The sequence below is a fragment of the Panthera onca genome, chromosome C1 (genome assembly GCF_046562875.1).
Source record: "Panthera onca isolate mPanOnc1 chromosome C1, mPanOnc1 haplotype 2, whole genome shotgun sequence".
NCBI lineage: Eukaryota > Metazoa > Chordata > Mammalia > Carnivora > Felidae > Panthera > Panthera onca.
This window is the reverse complement of record NC_138346.1, coordinates 117,272,382-117,287,683: the sequence shown is the minus strand read 5'-3', so window position 1 is coordinate 117,287,683 and position 15,302 is coordinate 117,272,382. Positions and strand designations below refer to the sequence as shown.

The 15,302-nt window shown below is 49.7% G+C and overlaps 2 long non-coding RNA genes and 4 other non-coding genes across 10 annotated transcripts in view; 2 read left to right on the top strand and 4 right to left on the bottom strand.

The window, feature by feature from the left end:
* Positions 1-1,083: 1,083 nt before the first annotated feature.
* Positions 1,084-1,155, bottom strand: TRNAH-GUG (transfer RNA histidin (anticodon GUG)). Its single transcript has one exon. It is a non-coding gene; the product is annotated as a tRNA-His (tRNA).
* Positions 1,156-1,686: 531 nt separating this feature from the next.
* Positions 1,687-1,760, top strand: TRNAN-GUU (transfer RNA asparagine (anticodon GUU)). The gene has a single exon. It is a non-coding gene; the product is annotated as a tRNA-Asn (tRNA).
* A 4,505-nt stretch (positions 1,761-6,265) lies between these two features.
* Positions 6,266-15,302, top strand: part of LOC144617196 (uncharacterized) — a 39,948-nt gene continuing 30,911 nt past the window's right edge. For 3 of the 5 annotated variants that reach the window (XR_014138069.1, XR_014138068.1, XR_014138072.1), the window contains exons 1-5: positions 7,153-7,450; positions 7,835-9,622; positions 10,184-10,226; positions 13,723-14,480; positions 14,853-15,065. This is a non-coding gene — a long non-coding RNA (uncharacterized LOC144617196). Of the gene's footprint in view, positions 6,315-7,152; positions 7,451-7,834; positions 9,623-10,183; positions 10,227-13,722; positions 14,481-14,852; positions 15,066-15,302 lie in introns of those variants that run through there. The other 2 variants (XR_014138070.1, XR_014138071.1) reach the window with 2 other exon arrangements.
* Positions 6,417-6,489, bottom strand: TRNAV-CAC (transfer RNA valine (anticodon CAC)). Its single transcript has one exon. It is a non-coding gene; the product is annotated as a tRNA-Val (tRNA).
* Positions 6,805-14,957, bottom strand: LOC145715666 (uncharacterized). The gene is made up of 4 exons (XR_014138073.1): positions 14,847-14,957; positions 14,119-14,659; positions 7,030-7,159; positions 6,805-6,921 (listed from the first exon to the last, which is right to left on the bottom strand). It is a non-coding gene; the product is annotated as an uncharacterized LOC145715666 (long non-coding RNA).
* Positions 13,618-13,691, bottom strand: TRNAN-GUU (transfer RNA asparagine (anticodon GUU)). The gene has a single exon. It is a non-coding gene; the product is annotated as a tRNA-Asn (tRNA).

Sequence of the window (15,302 nt, the reverse complement as noted above, 5' to 3'; positions counted from 1 at the left end):
CCAGGGGGAAAATGCGTCTAAAAGAAAAGACATGATAACCTAGACTTCATCAACATTAACCATATCTTCTCATCCAAAGACCCCAGGAAGACGATGAAAACAGCAAGCGACAGACAGGGAGAACGTATTCACAAAACCCATCTGACAAAACAAGCAAGCAAGCAAGCAAGCAAGCAAGGGAGAAAGCATACAAACCCCCTAACCTGTCATTATAATGTGTGAGGAGCTCCCCCAAACTGCTAATTAAAAGAAAAGATCAAACAACTCAAGTGTTTTAGATGGGTAAAAGACATGAAACAGATCCTCGGGAAAAGAAGATACACAAGGCCGACGTAGCACGTAAAAGAATGCTCAATATTTTCAGCCCTCAGAGAAATGGATACCAAAGTCACATTGAGATAGCACTACTCCCAGCAGCACGGCAACATGATAAAGAGAGGGACACCCCCACTCTTGACAAAGATGTGGCACGACCACAACTCCAGGTGGTATCCCGATGAATACCTTTTGGCGTGGAAAGCGGCTGCCCGAAGGCATTTAAAAGCCTTGCGAGCGCACCGCAAGTAACGGAGGGAGCTCACCGTGAGGACGGTTAAGGAGGATCATAGAGAGCCAAGAATGGAAAAAGTCCGCGGAGGCAGAGATTGATTCGCAGGGGCCAAGGTTCAAGCCGACAAACAGGTCTATGGAGGAGGTGTCACCTAGGTGATGGAACCTTTTGTGTGGTCTTTCAGACCCTTTAGATTTTGAGGGCCACAGAGACGCCGTTTGGCAGCAACTAGAGCCCACCATATGAGGCTCCCTGCTGGACAGGTAGAGGGCATCGAGGACTGTGCCATTTTGGAGCGGCGCTGGAGATGAGCCCTTTAGTTGATTTGACTTGAGGTCAGAGTCCAACGGAACGGAGAAGGTCGCCAGGTTAGTGCTGTGGCGAGTTTTCCTTCCCTTCCCTTCGGGTGAAGACGTGGTGGCGCGGGGTGGCCAGCGGAAAGCGCGGGGCCTTCTCTGTCCCCCAGGTAAGGGGCGCAGCCGGGGCAGGTTGAAACCCAAAGTAAAAAGAGGAATGGCGAGTGCTCCAGATACTGCCGTGACTCGGATTCGAACCGAGGTTGCTGCGGCCACAACGCAGAGTACTAACCACTATACGATCACGGCGCGCCACCAGCCCGATGACAAGTCCGGCCGGCGCTCGAGCACTTTTGCCGCAAAGTCATTCCAGTTTCCGCGCTGCTTTGTTCCCGGAGCACTGCGGGCCGCCCTTGGATTCTCCTTCCCTTCTTCTCCATTCTGACACGCGAGGAAGAAAAACCATCAAAAACCATTCTCCTTGTCCCAGGATTGGGCTGGTGGCTCTGCACAGGCGCCCTAGGAAGTCTCGTGGTCCGCGTCCACGCCTCCCCCGCTTCTCTTTTCCCGCTTCTCTCTCGGCGTTTGCCCCTTTGGACCACGCCCCACCCCGCGGGCTCTCCAGCTTCCCCCACAGCGACCGCAGCCGAGGGGAGCCCCAGCGGCCCCGCCGAAGGCCGGGTGAAGGCGGAACAAACGGGAAGAGCCGTCCGGGGAGCCCAGCGGCGTTCAGCTTCCCTCAGGCGCCGCTGGCCTCAGACAGAAGGCGGGTGGCTCCTCCTAGCGTTGAGGGCCTGCGTGCTCTCTATCGGGCTGTGGGCGGGGCCTCCTCTCCCGAAGGTCTCTGTGGCGCAATCGGTTAGCGCGTTCGGCTGTTAACCGAAAGGTTGGTGGTTCGAGCCCACCCAGGGACGCGGTAGTTCTTTTCTAGAACGTAGAAAGCGTTTGGCACTCGCGCACAGCCAGAGGACCTAAGGTCCTCACGGATGAGAGCAGGAGAGCTCTGGAGGAGAACCGGTCGCTGGGAATCCGGAGGTCCTCAGGTGAGCTCTGGAGGAGAACCGGTCGCTGGGAATCCGGAGGTCCTCGAAAGAGTAGAACCCTCTGAATGCTTTCCAACAATGCAGTTTCTTCCACCCTTTGTTTGTGCTAGTATTTATTTAGCCCCTTCCTTAGATTCTTTACATTAAGTTGGTTCTAGAATTTTATGGTTACAAACACTGCTTTAGTCCTCATTCTTGTACACATCTTTGGTCACTTGTACCAACATTTCTACAGGGTAGAGTCCTAGAAGAGCAATTGCTCTAATAACATAGCGTTTACATGGTTTTTGTATGATCCGACTTCTCCGCCCCGTGGGCTTATCGGCTATCACTCTTTCTTTTGTTATTTCAGCTACTGCTTTGGGCTTCATAACATATACATCTGTAACTTGCCAGCTTCCCTCCAAGTGATCCCATGCCTCTTCCCATTACTCCCCTGCCCACCTTTAGGCTGCAGCTATCACGCGTTTCACTTTGCATGTTAGAAAGCCCAAAACCCATCGTTATCACTTTGGTTTCATCTGCTCCATGTTTTTTCAGAGATTTAAAGAATAATTTAAAAACCATAGGTGTGTGGGCGTACATATATGTATATATACGTATACATGTGTGCGTATGTATGTATATATATGTATGTGTGTGTATATGTAATATATTAATATATATTTTTATATATATATGTTTTTCCCCATGCGGTTACCATTCTGTTGTCCTTTATCCATTTGGCTACATGCAGATTCCCATCTGGTATCAGTGTCCTTCCTGGAGGATTTAACATTTCTTGTGGTGTGGGTCTGCTGGTGATGTAGTCTTTCAGCATTTGTATGTCTTCCAATGTCATTCACCTTCATTTCTGAAAGCCTTTTTTGGAGGGGAGGCATAGAATTCCACCTTGACTTTGATGCTGCTCCATTGCCTTCTCACTTGCACCGCTTCCGGGGAGAAAACTGACATCACGTTTACTTTTGTGTTCTGTACGTACCGCGTCTTTTTCCTCTGGGTGCTTCTGCACAGTTGTTTTTGTTTTTGTTTTCTCTTTCCATGGATTTGCGCAATACAATTATGATGTGACTAGATACGGTTTTCTTCCTGTCTCTTGTGCTCATTCGTCGTGTTCATTCGGCTCCTTGGATCGGTGGGTTTACAATCATTATAATGATTGGAAATCCTTCTGTTGCTGTCTCCTCAAAAATTGCTTCTTTACCCCCAGTCCCAGTCTTTTCAGGAACTCTGATCACTCATATCTTTTAAAGTTGCCCTACCATTCCCTGACAGCGCTTTACTTCCTGGAGCAGACGTTGCATGTGTTTTTCACCCTCACCAATATCTCCTCAAGGTCCCCACACCTCCTCTGAACCTGTTGCCCACAGCTACTCTATATGATGTCTAAATATGTGCAGCAGCATTATATTAAAAGTGTTTTGTTTTTTCTCTCTTAATTAGAAAAGTTCTAGGCTAAGATGATACATTAATTAACTCAGTTTAATATCATTGGAAGAACGTAAAGATAACAGTAGGTCTTAAAATTGCAAATTGACTCGACACATAATGGAGAAATGCATGTGGAATATAAAAATATAAAATACCTAAAAACTTTTACCCCAAAATATTGTAAGAATAATTAAGTCACTATGAGTTCCAGACTTCTAAGACTTACTCTCCATTTACAAATCCTATATGATCTCTTTAATGTACTGAAACACATAATTTCATATTGTATAAACTCCTTAAATACTATTGGAATTGAAGTGCGCTTATTGGGCCAGTAAAACCAATATGGGAAATTTAGGTGGCTAAGTGTCACCAGGAATTTGAAGAGAAAATAAATCCAAGACCTGTATAAACTAGAATATACCTACCAATATTTTCTATATTATTAGAAAACCTGGAAGACAACATAAAACAGTTTTAGGCCACAACTATTAAACCAGTCGGATGCACACAAAAAGTCCTCTTTAGAAATATGACATGATATAAACATGTTCTATGCCATTATATGTAAATTATTAAAATCCTTTAAAGTGTTTAAACGTATTCGAGATTACATATTCCTTACTATCCACTTGATGTTTTCCCCTTGTGCCTGAGTGCACGGAGAGCAATTTATCTACATCTAAACAGGGTTTTTTGTTTGTTTGTTTTCCCGGGTTACAGATTCAGCAAGAAAGAGCAATTTATCTACATCTAAACAGGGTTTTTTGTTTGTCTGTTTTCCCGGGTTACAGATTCAGCAAGAAAGGAAGTAGGAGGGGTGCCTGGCTGGCTCAATCCGTAGAGCATGGGACTCTTGATCTTTAAAAAAAAGAAAGAAAAGAAAGAGAAGGAAGGAAGGGCGGAGGCAGAGAAAGAAAAGAGTGAGGGGGGAAAAAACCCCATCAATAGCGTCCTTGCACGCCCCCCTTGGGTCCTGGAAATAGAAGCTCAGTCACTACCCCACTTGGGGAAGGGGCTCAACTGAATACACACCACAAATCAGGTTGCCTGTGTCTGCTTGGACTCAGAGTGGAGCCAGGACAAGCTCAAGGACAGGACGAGATAAGACCAAGCACCATTATCACAGGGCAGCCACCTACCTGACAGTGCCAAGGCAGACAATCCTGGAAAGCTCTTGAAAACTTCCCCTTCCCCTTGAAGATTTTCCCACCCGCTCCCCCTCATCCTCCCACCACGGGGAAAGGATTCTTCACCTTCTGTTGGGCCAGGACCCTTGAAGATCCCTGCAGGGCAGGAGAGCCTGGAGGGCAGGAGGATCCAGGGGGCAGCAGCTGCACTTCCCTGAAGGGTCTCTCCCCGGGTGGGGGGTTCTAGAGCTCAGGCTCACCCTAGATCCACTGCCCACCAAAGCCACCAGGAGGAGTCCGGAGGGCAGCCGGTGCTGGGGCACGACAACCTGGACGTGTTCCTACAAGCACAGGGCACGCCTGGCCTGCCCTATCCAGGAGAGCCGAAGAACCGCCTGCCTGCCTGAAGCTTCTCTACAGCCTGAAGGGAACAGGTGTCTGCTTCCTGAAGGAACAGGAGGGCTCTCCTCCAGAGGACAAAGCCCTCTCCTGGCCCTGGAGGAAAGGTCCTGCAGAGGCTGGTTTTGCGGGACACTGCCCAAGGCAAAGGAGCAACCGCAGACCAAACAATCATCTGGAGATGACTGCACAAGTCCTGTCTGTACATGTGGAGCGAGAATGAGAAAGCAAATGTGGGGAAATGTTAACTGGTGCACCTGGGTGAGGGATATAGGATGTGACCATTCTGGCAACTGTTTTGGTATGTTTCAAAGTTTGTTTGTTTGTTTGTTTGTTTGTTTGAAAGGAGTGACAAAGTCAAGTCCCAGGTTCTCTTTAGAGGAAAACGCTTGAAGTGAGACCTTGGGTTTCTGAGGTGAATGGAAGGGAGCCGCTGGCCTGGCTTCTCATCCCAGCTCTTCTCTCCCAGCCTGGCCATTACAAGGACCCGGACTCCTGACCTCCCGTATTTTAGGGGCTCAGTGCACAGCCACATCTGCAAGCGTCCCTGGGTGCACACCAGACTTTGGGGGATGAAAAGGCAAATCCTAAGTATGGAGACAGCGCCACAAAGTCTCCTGGATTGGAATCGAACCTGAGCAGTAGCGGTGAAAAATCCAAATCCCATCCCACCGATCCGATCCCGGGGAATCCACCCACACAGGATCCCTGCTTCGGCCCCTGCAGATGAAAACCCTGAAAGTCAAGGTGACATTTCCCAGGCGGACAGAGCACAAGCGGAGGCGATTCCCAGCGGCGCGGGTCTGAATGCAGCCGCACAAGGCTCCCAGCCCTTGCCCTGCTGCTCACCACTTCTTCCAGCCTCAGCGACCCCTTGGGCCCTGACCACAAGGTGACTGGCCTGTGCCACACTCTAGTCCAGCTGGAGCCGTGTGTGTTGCAGAGCCAAGGCCGTGCTCTCTTTCTGATCCTACTTTCCTGATGGGTAAGGTGAGGACTCGGCTCTCAGCGGGGGGGAGGGGCGGAGTCCCTCTACTTGGCGACTTCCGAAGTAGCTCCAGAGCTGTCCTGATGACGGCACGGGGACGGGCTCCTTTGGTGTCCCCATGGGCTCATTAGGTGGAGCCTGAAACTCCTCACCTACTGTCTTTGGCCCGGGTCCCAGGTGCAGCTGGTTTGTGTTCTTTGCCTTAGTCAGGCAAATAAATACACCTGTTGCGCAAGTGTGCCGCCCAGGGAAGAACGTGCTGCTTTTCAGAGCCACGGTCGCTGTGAGCCCGTCGGGCAGACGGAGGCGCCAGATGAGCAGGTCAGCGGATGCGTGGAAGTAAAGGTAACCTGCAGTGGGCCTCGTCCTGCGTGCCCTTGTTGGAGTGACTAATTGGGTGTGGCCCGCTCTCCAAGGTGACTGGGAGCAGACACACAGCGGCCAGGCCTGGTGGTCGAGTGCTGAGAAGGCTTTCAGGTGGCGGTGGGACTCCGGCCGTGGTTCTTTTTGCGTTTTAAAGGACAATAGATGGGGGGTGGGGGTGGGGGTGGGGGTGGGGGGGTAGTGGTAAAAGGAAGCTGTTTCCGCCCGGTTTCGAACCGGGGACCTTTCGCGTGTGAGGCGAACGTGATAACCACTACACTACGGAAACGGGGCAGGCAGCCGGGCCTCCGGCTCTAACCCCCAAAAGTGGCATTTCGGCCACAACTATCCGGCCCGCCGACTTCGCCTGAACCGCCCAAGGCCCTGGAAACAGCCGCGCCCCAGAAGCGGCCCCGGCAAAGGACCCCGTGCCGCCCCGCCCCGGAGGACGGAACCCTGGCGCCCTCAGCAGCCTGGCCTCGGGAACCGCACCGAAGGCAGGGTGTCCGCCTCCAGGACGAGGGGCCCCGGGGCAGACGTCGGGTGCGCGCTCTTCCTCCGCCAGCCCGTTGGCTCTGCGCTGCCCCGCGGCCCTCCCGGCAGAGCGGAGTCTCTTTCGTGTCCTCTGGGCGAAGGGGGGGGGGGGGGTCCCTCGGGCTCCTGCCTGCGCTGCTTTAAAGCCACTGACAGGAGGCCCGCGGCCAACAAGCTCCAGTGAAATCTAGGTCACGGACCAGAGGGATGAAAAGGAAGAGCCAGAAACCGAGTTGAGTGGCACCGAGCGGAAGAGTGGCAGAGCCACGACTGGGGAGGGAAGGTCTCTTCCTACCTGGCGTTTTGAGTGATTCTTGGGTGGGCTGCCTTGGAGTCTCCCGAATAGGCTGGTGGTGAGACTCGGTGTGACCACAGCCACCTTCAGGGGGGCCTTCAGCATTGGGAACAAAGTGAAGACGAAAAGCCTGGAAAAATAGGTATTTTTAAAGCTGTTTCCTCTCTCCCTCCCGCATTCGAGTGTGTACGGTATTACTGCGTGATCTTGATTGCACTGTAATTTAGCACAACGACTTTCCTAATATTTGGCAGTTTCTCATACAGTGAAAAACCTGACCTGCCCCGTTACCTAGGAATATTGCTATTCACTCCCCCAGAAAAATGAATGCCAACATCCAAAGAGGCCTGTACACCAACGTTCGTGCAACATCATTCATACTAGGCAAAACCGGATACAACCCAAATGCCCATCAACAGAGGTGATACACAAACCCTTGTATATGTTTAGAATGGATTAAGTACTCTGTAGTAAAAACATCCAAACTATGGTTTAGGCGGTAACACGGATAAGCCCCTCGCATAGTTATATGTAGCTATCTGATACTCCTGGGTGATTCCATTTCCAGGAAGTATTAGCAGAGAAGAGTGGTTCCCCCTTTGAAATAATTTGCCGGGAAACTTCCCGGGTTGATGGCTATGTTGCATATATTAGTCTGGCTGTTAGTACAAGCATTTACACGTTTATCACATTATTGCACTGTATACTTGGAATATCTTAACTCCACTTACCCTCCTCATTTTTGAGTTATTGGCATTAATTTTATTTCAAAATACATTTTATCTATTTTATTTATTTTTGACAGAGACAGTGACAGTGCGTGAGCAGGGGAGGGGCAGAGAGAGACGGAAACACAGAATCCGAAGCAGGCTCCAGGCTCTGAGGTGTCAGCACAGAGCCCAACGCGGGGCTCAAACTCGTGAACTATGACATCATGACCAGAGCCAAAGTGGGACGCTTGACCAACTGAGCCACCCAGGCGCCCCTCAACATACATTTTAAAAACATAGGCATTCTTACCATTGCTCAGAGAGTCCTATTTATTTGACTTAGCCACGTATTTTACCTATTCATTGCCCTTCCTTCCTTCCTTCCTTCCTTCCTTCCTTCCTTCCTTTTGCACAGTTCCCCTGTGACCTGTGCAGTTACTTCTGCCTGAAGAGTTACCTTTTGCACTTTGCATTTCTTTTTCGTTAGCTTATGTGGAAAGGTCTTCACTTCACTCACCCTTGAAAGATACTGGGTCGGGGGCAGCACGTGGTGGCTGGAAATCATACTGAGGTCCTTCATACTGAGGGTCCTCTTATGAGAGGACCTTCATTGAGGTCTTCTTTTTCATGTTTTTGCTGAGATTTCAGCTCCCAATCTTTGGACGATGTCATAGGAGTGTCCCCTCCTCCCCACACCCCAATCTGGGTGCTGCTGTGATTGTTTTCAGCTGCCCTTGGTTGTTCAGCAGTTTAGGGGTGTGACCTTCTTGTCCTTACCTGGCTTGCAGTGCACCGAACTTCTTGCACATGTGGTTGGAGAGACCATCATGATTTTTCTTTGATTCTCCATGATATAGTTTCTGCCCCACTTTCTGGTCCTCCAACCCCTGAGACTTTAATTACACACGTGTTAGGACTTCATGACATGGCTCATTATCTTTGTTACGCTCTTAATATTTCTTCCTTTTGGCTCTGTATGCTTCAGTCTGGAGAGTTTCTTTCCACTTACAAATTTCGAGGTTAATACTCTCTCTACCATTGAGTCCAAGCTGCAGTTAAACTGACCTGCTGACTTTTTTAAAATGCCAACTATTACATATATTTAATTTTCATGAGATTTTAAAACTAGATTCTATTTCTCTGATGCAATATTTTATCTTGTCATCTATTTTCTGAACAGCTGAATCATATACCACTTCATCTTTTTTTTTAACTTTTAAGTAATATATTTTTTCAAGTTTCAATTTATTTATTTTGAGAGAGAGAGAGAGCGAGACAGAACAAGCTCGGGGCAGAGGAAGAGGAAGAGGGAGAGAATCCCAAGCAGGTTCTGCCCCATAGATCTCACCAACCTTAAGATCATGACCTGAGCCTGAGCCAAAATCAAGGCAGATGCTTAACCGATCGAGCTACGCAAGTGCCCCTGATTTTTAAGTAATTTAAAGAAATTTTATTCAAGTGACCTGTACACCCAACGTGGGGCTCAAACTCACAACCCAGAGAGATCAAGAGTCACGTGCTCTACCCACTGAGCCAGCCAGGCTCTCCTAAAACCTACCGCTTTGAGTTCTTATCTGAGAACTCAAGATATCAAGAGGCAATTTCTACGGTTTGCCTTCTTTCTCTTGCTTCTCTTCCTTTACAATCCTAGAATATTGTGATTGAATGATGAACCCGTGGTGTGAAGGACAGCCAGGCTGGAGATGTTGTTTCTCTGAAGATCTTTCACCTTCTCCCCCAGCAGGCAGCAGAGGGGCGCATCACCTCTAATCCTTGACGAAGCTGATTTGCAGCTGGTTCGCCCTCAGGGAAAGCCTCAATCTACAGCTAGTTTGCTCACACTGCTGTGCTGCAGACGTCCAGGGCTCCTACCTGCGACCTTGGTATGTTTCCTTGGGCCCCTCCTCTTCCATGAATCCTGAGCTTCAGTTTTTATCCCCTAAGCACCACGGTAGTGCTGCAAATTCCACTCTCTTTCAGCCACACTCTGCTGGCCTTCCAAGCCCCTTTGATGCACATAGCTTAATTTGCAAATGTATTGTGGGGAACTTCTGTACCAAGCACCCAGCTCACTTAACCCATTCCAGGATCTTGGCTGCTCAAGTCTGAATCCTTGGACAGTTCCATATGCCCTTCCTCTTCCCCCCCCCCCCCGCCACCCCCCGGCCCCCCAACTTCTCTGTCCAGACCTATGAGATCACTTAACATGTTGTTTTCTCTGACTCTTAGTAGCTTCCCTCTCTCCAGTTTCTCAGTCTCCGGTTCCTGCCAAGAACTGGCAAATGCCCTGAGGGGATAACGCAGAAAATTAGTCTCATTCCATTGAGTTTCTCTTCTCTCTCATCTCTCCCCTTGAGCTGAAGGACTGGTGGGTCCTATCTGCATTGATAGTTCTCCAAATCTTCAAGCAGAATTCCTTCCATTCAAACTTCATTTCTTTTCAGGGCGAATGCTGTTCTGCTACAAATACTCCATCATCACTGAAAGGTGAAATCTACAATTTCCAGATAAATCACATTTTCTTCCTCCTTTTTTTCTTAAAATAAGGTGGGGGGGCGGTCACTGGTGCATAGCTGAAGTTTTCTTTTAGTACCCCCCGGGTAAGTCTGACTGGATATCAAAAGCTCTTGCTAGAAGCACGGGCAAAAGATTGTCTACCTGGAGCTGAACACTCATCACGCCTGTCCAAGGTCCGAGAATTTGATCAAGTTGGATCCAGTTCCCTGCTGCACTGTCCTGTCAGTTAACTCACCATGGAAATTATCAAGCGACCAGTTTTCCAGGTGCTGGTCACTGATACAGAGGCGGAGAGCCCAAGTGAACTATTTAACACTCCTCATTTATTCTGGGGAATGCTGAAAGTCAGCAGTGGTGCAGTTAGAAGTGAAAACGGAAGTCTTAGTTACAATGATACTGGCAGTTTTCTCCGAGCGCGAGCGTCACCGTGTGAGCAGCACGCAGTTCCTCGGTGCTGTACCGAGCATAACCTATCTAGTCCCCATAACAACCCCGAGACGGTGTAGGTTATCAGCACCCCTGCTTGCAGGTGAGGACACTCAGGCACTGAAAGGCTGGTCTGACTTTCCAAGGGGCCCGGCCCTGTGACGGAGAGGGCCAGCACTCAGGGCCAGGCAGTTTGCCTCCAGAGCCCTCGCGTTTGGCCAGCCTGCCAGCGCGCACTGAGAAGCCTTCACCAAGATTTGCCGTCCCCTCCTGGCTCAGCCTCCCTGATGTTGAAAAGAAAGAAAAGGTTAAAAGTAAGGCCTACTTAACACTGGCAACTAATGGACGGAATGAAGAAGAGAAAGAACAAAACGATTTAGTCCTCCCCAGAAACAGACTCCATGGCTCCCGGGATGATGCAATCACATCTCCCAACGGAAGTATTTACTAAATCTTGATTCTTTTTAATGGTCTGAACAAGGAAGTTCCCTAGAGAGGCTCCCCAAAACAAACAAAAACAAAAATAAAAGAAAACAAATCCCGTCAAGTGTGCCTTTTATGTTCAAAGTGTGGAGCAGACAGCTGAGGCCCTCTCACCTACTTAATGCCTCAGGGCAAGAGGGAGTGCACCTGCAGTGACAAGGGGGACAGAGGAGATCGCATAAAAATGAGACAAAAATCATGCTTCTCAAAGCTCATTAAGGAACACAGCACTTTCATAGCTGGCCACAGCCATGTACCTTTATCACCGATTACCGAAGAGTTTCCATACTTTGATTTACAGCTTCTACTTAGTAAATTTCTTTTTAAACTCAATTGTATATCAGCGTCGTAACGGAAACACCACCAGGAATAGCCACAGGCAGGATGTAACTAGAACATAAAAGGAGATAGTAGTGTTGTGACAGTCAATGAGGGAGGTGATGAGCGGAGCCCAGGAGCCTCCCTCCACAAGCCTTCCTTTGAGGCATGGGCACAGGCAGCCTTCAGAGGAGCCCAGAGCCACGCTGGGGCTGGGTGATCAGTGCAGGAAAACCCTGGCCAACCAACCAGGACGTGGAATGGTTCTTCGTTACCAGCCAAGGGAAAACCCGACAGTCCCCCTCTCGATGATCACAGCTCAGGGGAAGCGGCGACATCAGTACACACACAGGAGCTGCTGGTGCTAGGGACGGACGAGGTGGACTAAAATGAATCTAATGCTGAGCGAGATTTCAGGGCCTTGAAAGAAAAAAGTCTTATGTGTAAGGGGTTCAGGAAGATTGCAGTGTGGGCAAGGTAATGAAGAACGGCACATTGATAGGTTGGGAAATAAACTGGACTGTGATTTGGTACTGCTCCCGTGGAAGGCAAGTTTGCAGGACTTCCCCAAAGTAGCAGCATATGAACACTATACTACAGTCATTGCACTTCCAGTTCTGTACGCTGTAGAAATACCTGCACAAGTGGCCAAAAATATGTGTACAGGAATTCGTAATCATAAAACCATAAAACCAACTTAATTTCAAAAGCAATATGGAAGAGGTTAAATAAGTATCACACATACTGTGGAAGAAATGCCTCTGTCAAACAAACGCAGAGGACAATGATGATGAGGATCCACTGATCACAACATTATTGATAGAGCAATGCCCAAATCCAGGCACTCCCTGGGGACGGGACACCATGCTTGGCCTCCTACTCCCCGTGAAAAAGAACTGAGGCACATCAACACCAAAGGCTGGCGAAGATGGGGGAACAACAGGAGCTCTCACTTACTGCTTGGTGAGAACGCAAAATGGTACAGCCACCGTGGAAGGCAGTCTGGCAATTTCTCACAAAACCAAAAATGTTCTTAATATAGCAGCCAGCGTTCGGGCTCCCTGTTAGCCAGAGAAGTTGAAGTTATGCCCACACAGAAACCCGCACACGGATGCCTATGGCAGCTGTACTCACAATTGCCAAAACTTAGAAGCAACCAAGATGTCCCTTACAGGTGGAGGGATAAAGGAACTGTGACACACACACACACACACACACACACACACACACACACACAATGAAGTAGTATTTCAGCACTAAAAGGAAATGAGCTGCCAATCCACCAAAGGACATGGAGGAATCTTAAGTGCGTATTAGTAAGTGAAACAAGCCGATCTGAAAAGGCTACATACTGTGTGATTCCAACTACACGACCTTCTGGAAAAGGCAAAACTATGGAAACAGGAAAAGGATTCGTGGTTGCCAGAAAGGGGGCGCAGAGGATGTTTGGGCTAGTGAAACTACTTTGTGTGATACTTATAACGGTGGACACATTTCCGGATACGTTTGTCCAAACCCACCCTGCAAGAGTGAACCCTAATGTAAACTATGGACTTTGGACAGATTCCTGAGTTGGCACAAAGGCACAAAGGCACAAAGGCACTGCAGTGGGGGGTGTTGACAACCAGGCAGGCTATTTGTGTGGGGGTGGAGGGCAGGAAGGGTGTGGGCAATCTCTGTCCCTTCCCCTCAGCTTTGCTGTGAACCTAAAATGCTCTAAAAAATGAACAATTAGCATTTTTTTAAAAAAAATGTCAGCCTCGGGACCAATTTTCCCAAGGCAAGCAGTTTGAACAATGAAGGCAATCATGTAAAAAAAGAAAAAAGACGGGAGTCACAGAAAGTTTCACTTACTCATCCAATCTTTCAGGGCGGACTACAAAGTTTTACCACACTAGGTAGAACCCGGGTTCTTCTATCTGTTTGAGAAGTTGGCGTTGTAGAGGTATAAAGCTGATAGACCAGCAGATACCGTCAGAGAATGAGGTTGGGACGTGGGGGTGGCTCTGAACGGTTAGGTGCTGTGAGGTGGCTAGGGCCCAGAATCCAGTAATGTGTACTTTACGTGAGGAAATGTGCAGGTGCTAACTAAAGAGCAGGAAACACGCCGAATTGAGCCAAAAGTGAACCAGCCCGTCCCTGGGTGGGCTCGAACCACCAACCTTTCGGTTAACAGCCGAACGCGCTAACCGATTGCGCCACAGAGACACAGCGCTCCACCCTTCCCCTGCCTCCTTAGGTAGTAAGTACCTGCTAACCTCGGGGACGTGCCGCGCTCTAGACAAGGAAACAAGTTCCAATGCCTCGGAAAACCGGAGAGGAGTTGACAAAGCGTGTTCATCGCGTGAAAACCGTGAGTGAGAGATTCCGAAGACAAAAGGGCAGTCCAGCGGCCCCACTCTGCCTTGCTCCCCACCCGCCTGAAATGCTAGCTAGCGTCCCCGGGGCCGAGGCGAGTGGGGCCCGAGGGAAGCTGCACGTCCCGGTGGGCTCGCCTGGTGACGCTTCCGCCTTCTCTGCCTTCATCAGACCACCCTTCATCGGCACTCGTCCCCTAACCCAGGACGAATGTGAGGCCTGGAGGAAGTAGGAAGGGCATAATTGGTCAGAAGGAGAGCCCACCATTCGGAGATACCTTCGAGGCTGGTGCGGTGCTTCCACTTCCTTCGGGTTCCTCTGCCCGGCAGGGAGGTTCCACGACGGCAGGGGTCGGGTCGATGGTCGTTCTAATGTCCCCACGCCGAGAACAGGGTCAGACAGTCACCAGGACGCTCTCCTGGGACTTGTAAATTACTTGGTCGTCTTTAGCTTTTAGGCCCTTGAGGAACTGAAGGACCCCGAGAATGGAAATAGTGAAAAGCTTTTCAAAGCGGAAATTTGTTTTTCAAACTTACCCATCCAGTTAATTGAGCAGCATCCGCAGCGGCAGCAACGGGAAAGACGAACCGCGCGCCACCCGCCGGCTCGAGCTTCCGGCGCTCAGCTCGGCTCCGCTGCGTACGTGCTCAGTGCGGTGGGTGGGGGTCGGCGTGGGCCGGGGGCCCACAGCAGGTGGAGGGAAAAGGGAGCCGCAAAGAGGAGGCAGGGAAGCTGCGGAGGCGCGTACTGGGTCAACAAGACCTCCTCGGCGGCCTGGCAGCCGTAAGGGGCCAGATCCCGGAGAGATGAGAATGGGTCTTGTATCGTAGTTGAAGGAGAAGGAAGGAAAAAGAACGGGAAAGAACGAAAAGGGTGTTAGACTTGTAGCTCGGGGCGGGGGGGGGGGGCGGGGGAAGGCAGCAAGATATCATGAAGGCCTTTAGGACCGCTTAAAGCACGGCATTTGCAAGCCGGCTCATAGCTCTTTAGTGCTCTGCGTTGTACCTGTAGCAGCCTCGGTTCCAGTCCCGCTCAAAGCAGGGTCTCCTGAGGTGGTGACGAGTGCTAGATTTAAACCTGCGTGAGCTGCCCCATTTGCCTGCGGCACGAGAGCACGGTTTCCCGCGATTCCAGAGCTCTGCGCTGAGAAAAAGGGAAACTCCGCCGTGCATGCTGAAGTCTCGGTCGTCTTGAGATGCTTGACTGCCCTACGTCTGGAAGGAGGTGAGGGAGGTGCCGCCTTGTATTTGGTGTCTTTGCAAAAATGAAATGCGAGTAGAAGTTTTTTCTGGTTGAGAAGTTTCAAGCGCCACTGGGTCCTTTTTAGACGAGCTAAGAAACGAGATGAAATGAGAGTTCGAACTCCAACGGATACTTTAAATAAAACCTAACAAATAAAATAACATCTTCACTTGATAACATTTTTTTTTTCGAACAGTGAATGATTGAACATAGAGTTCA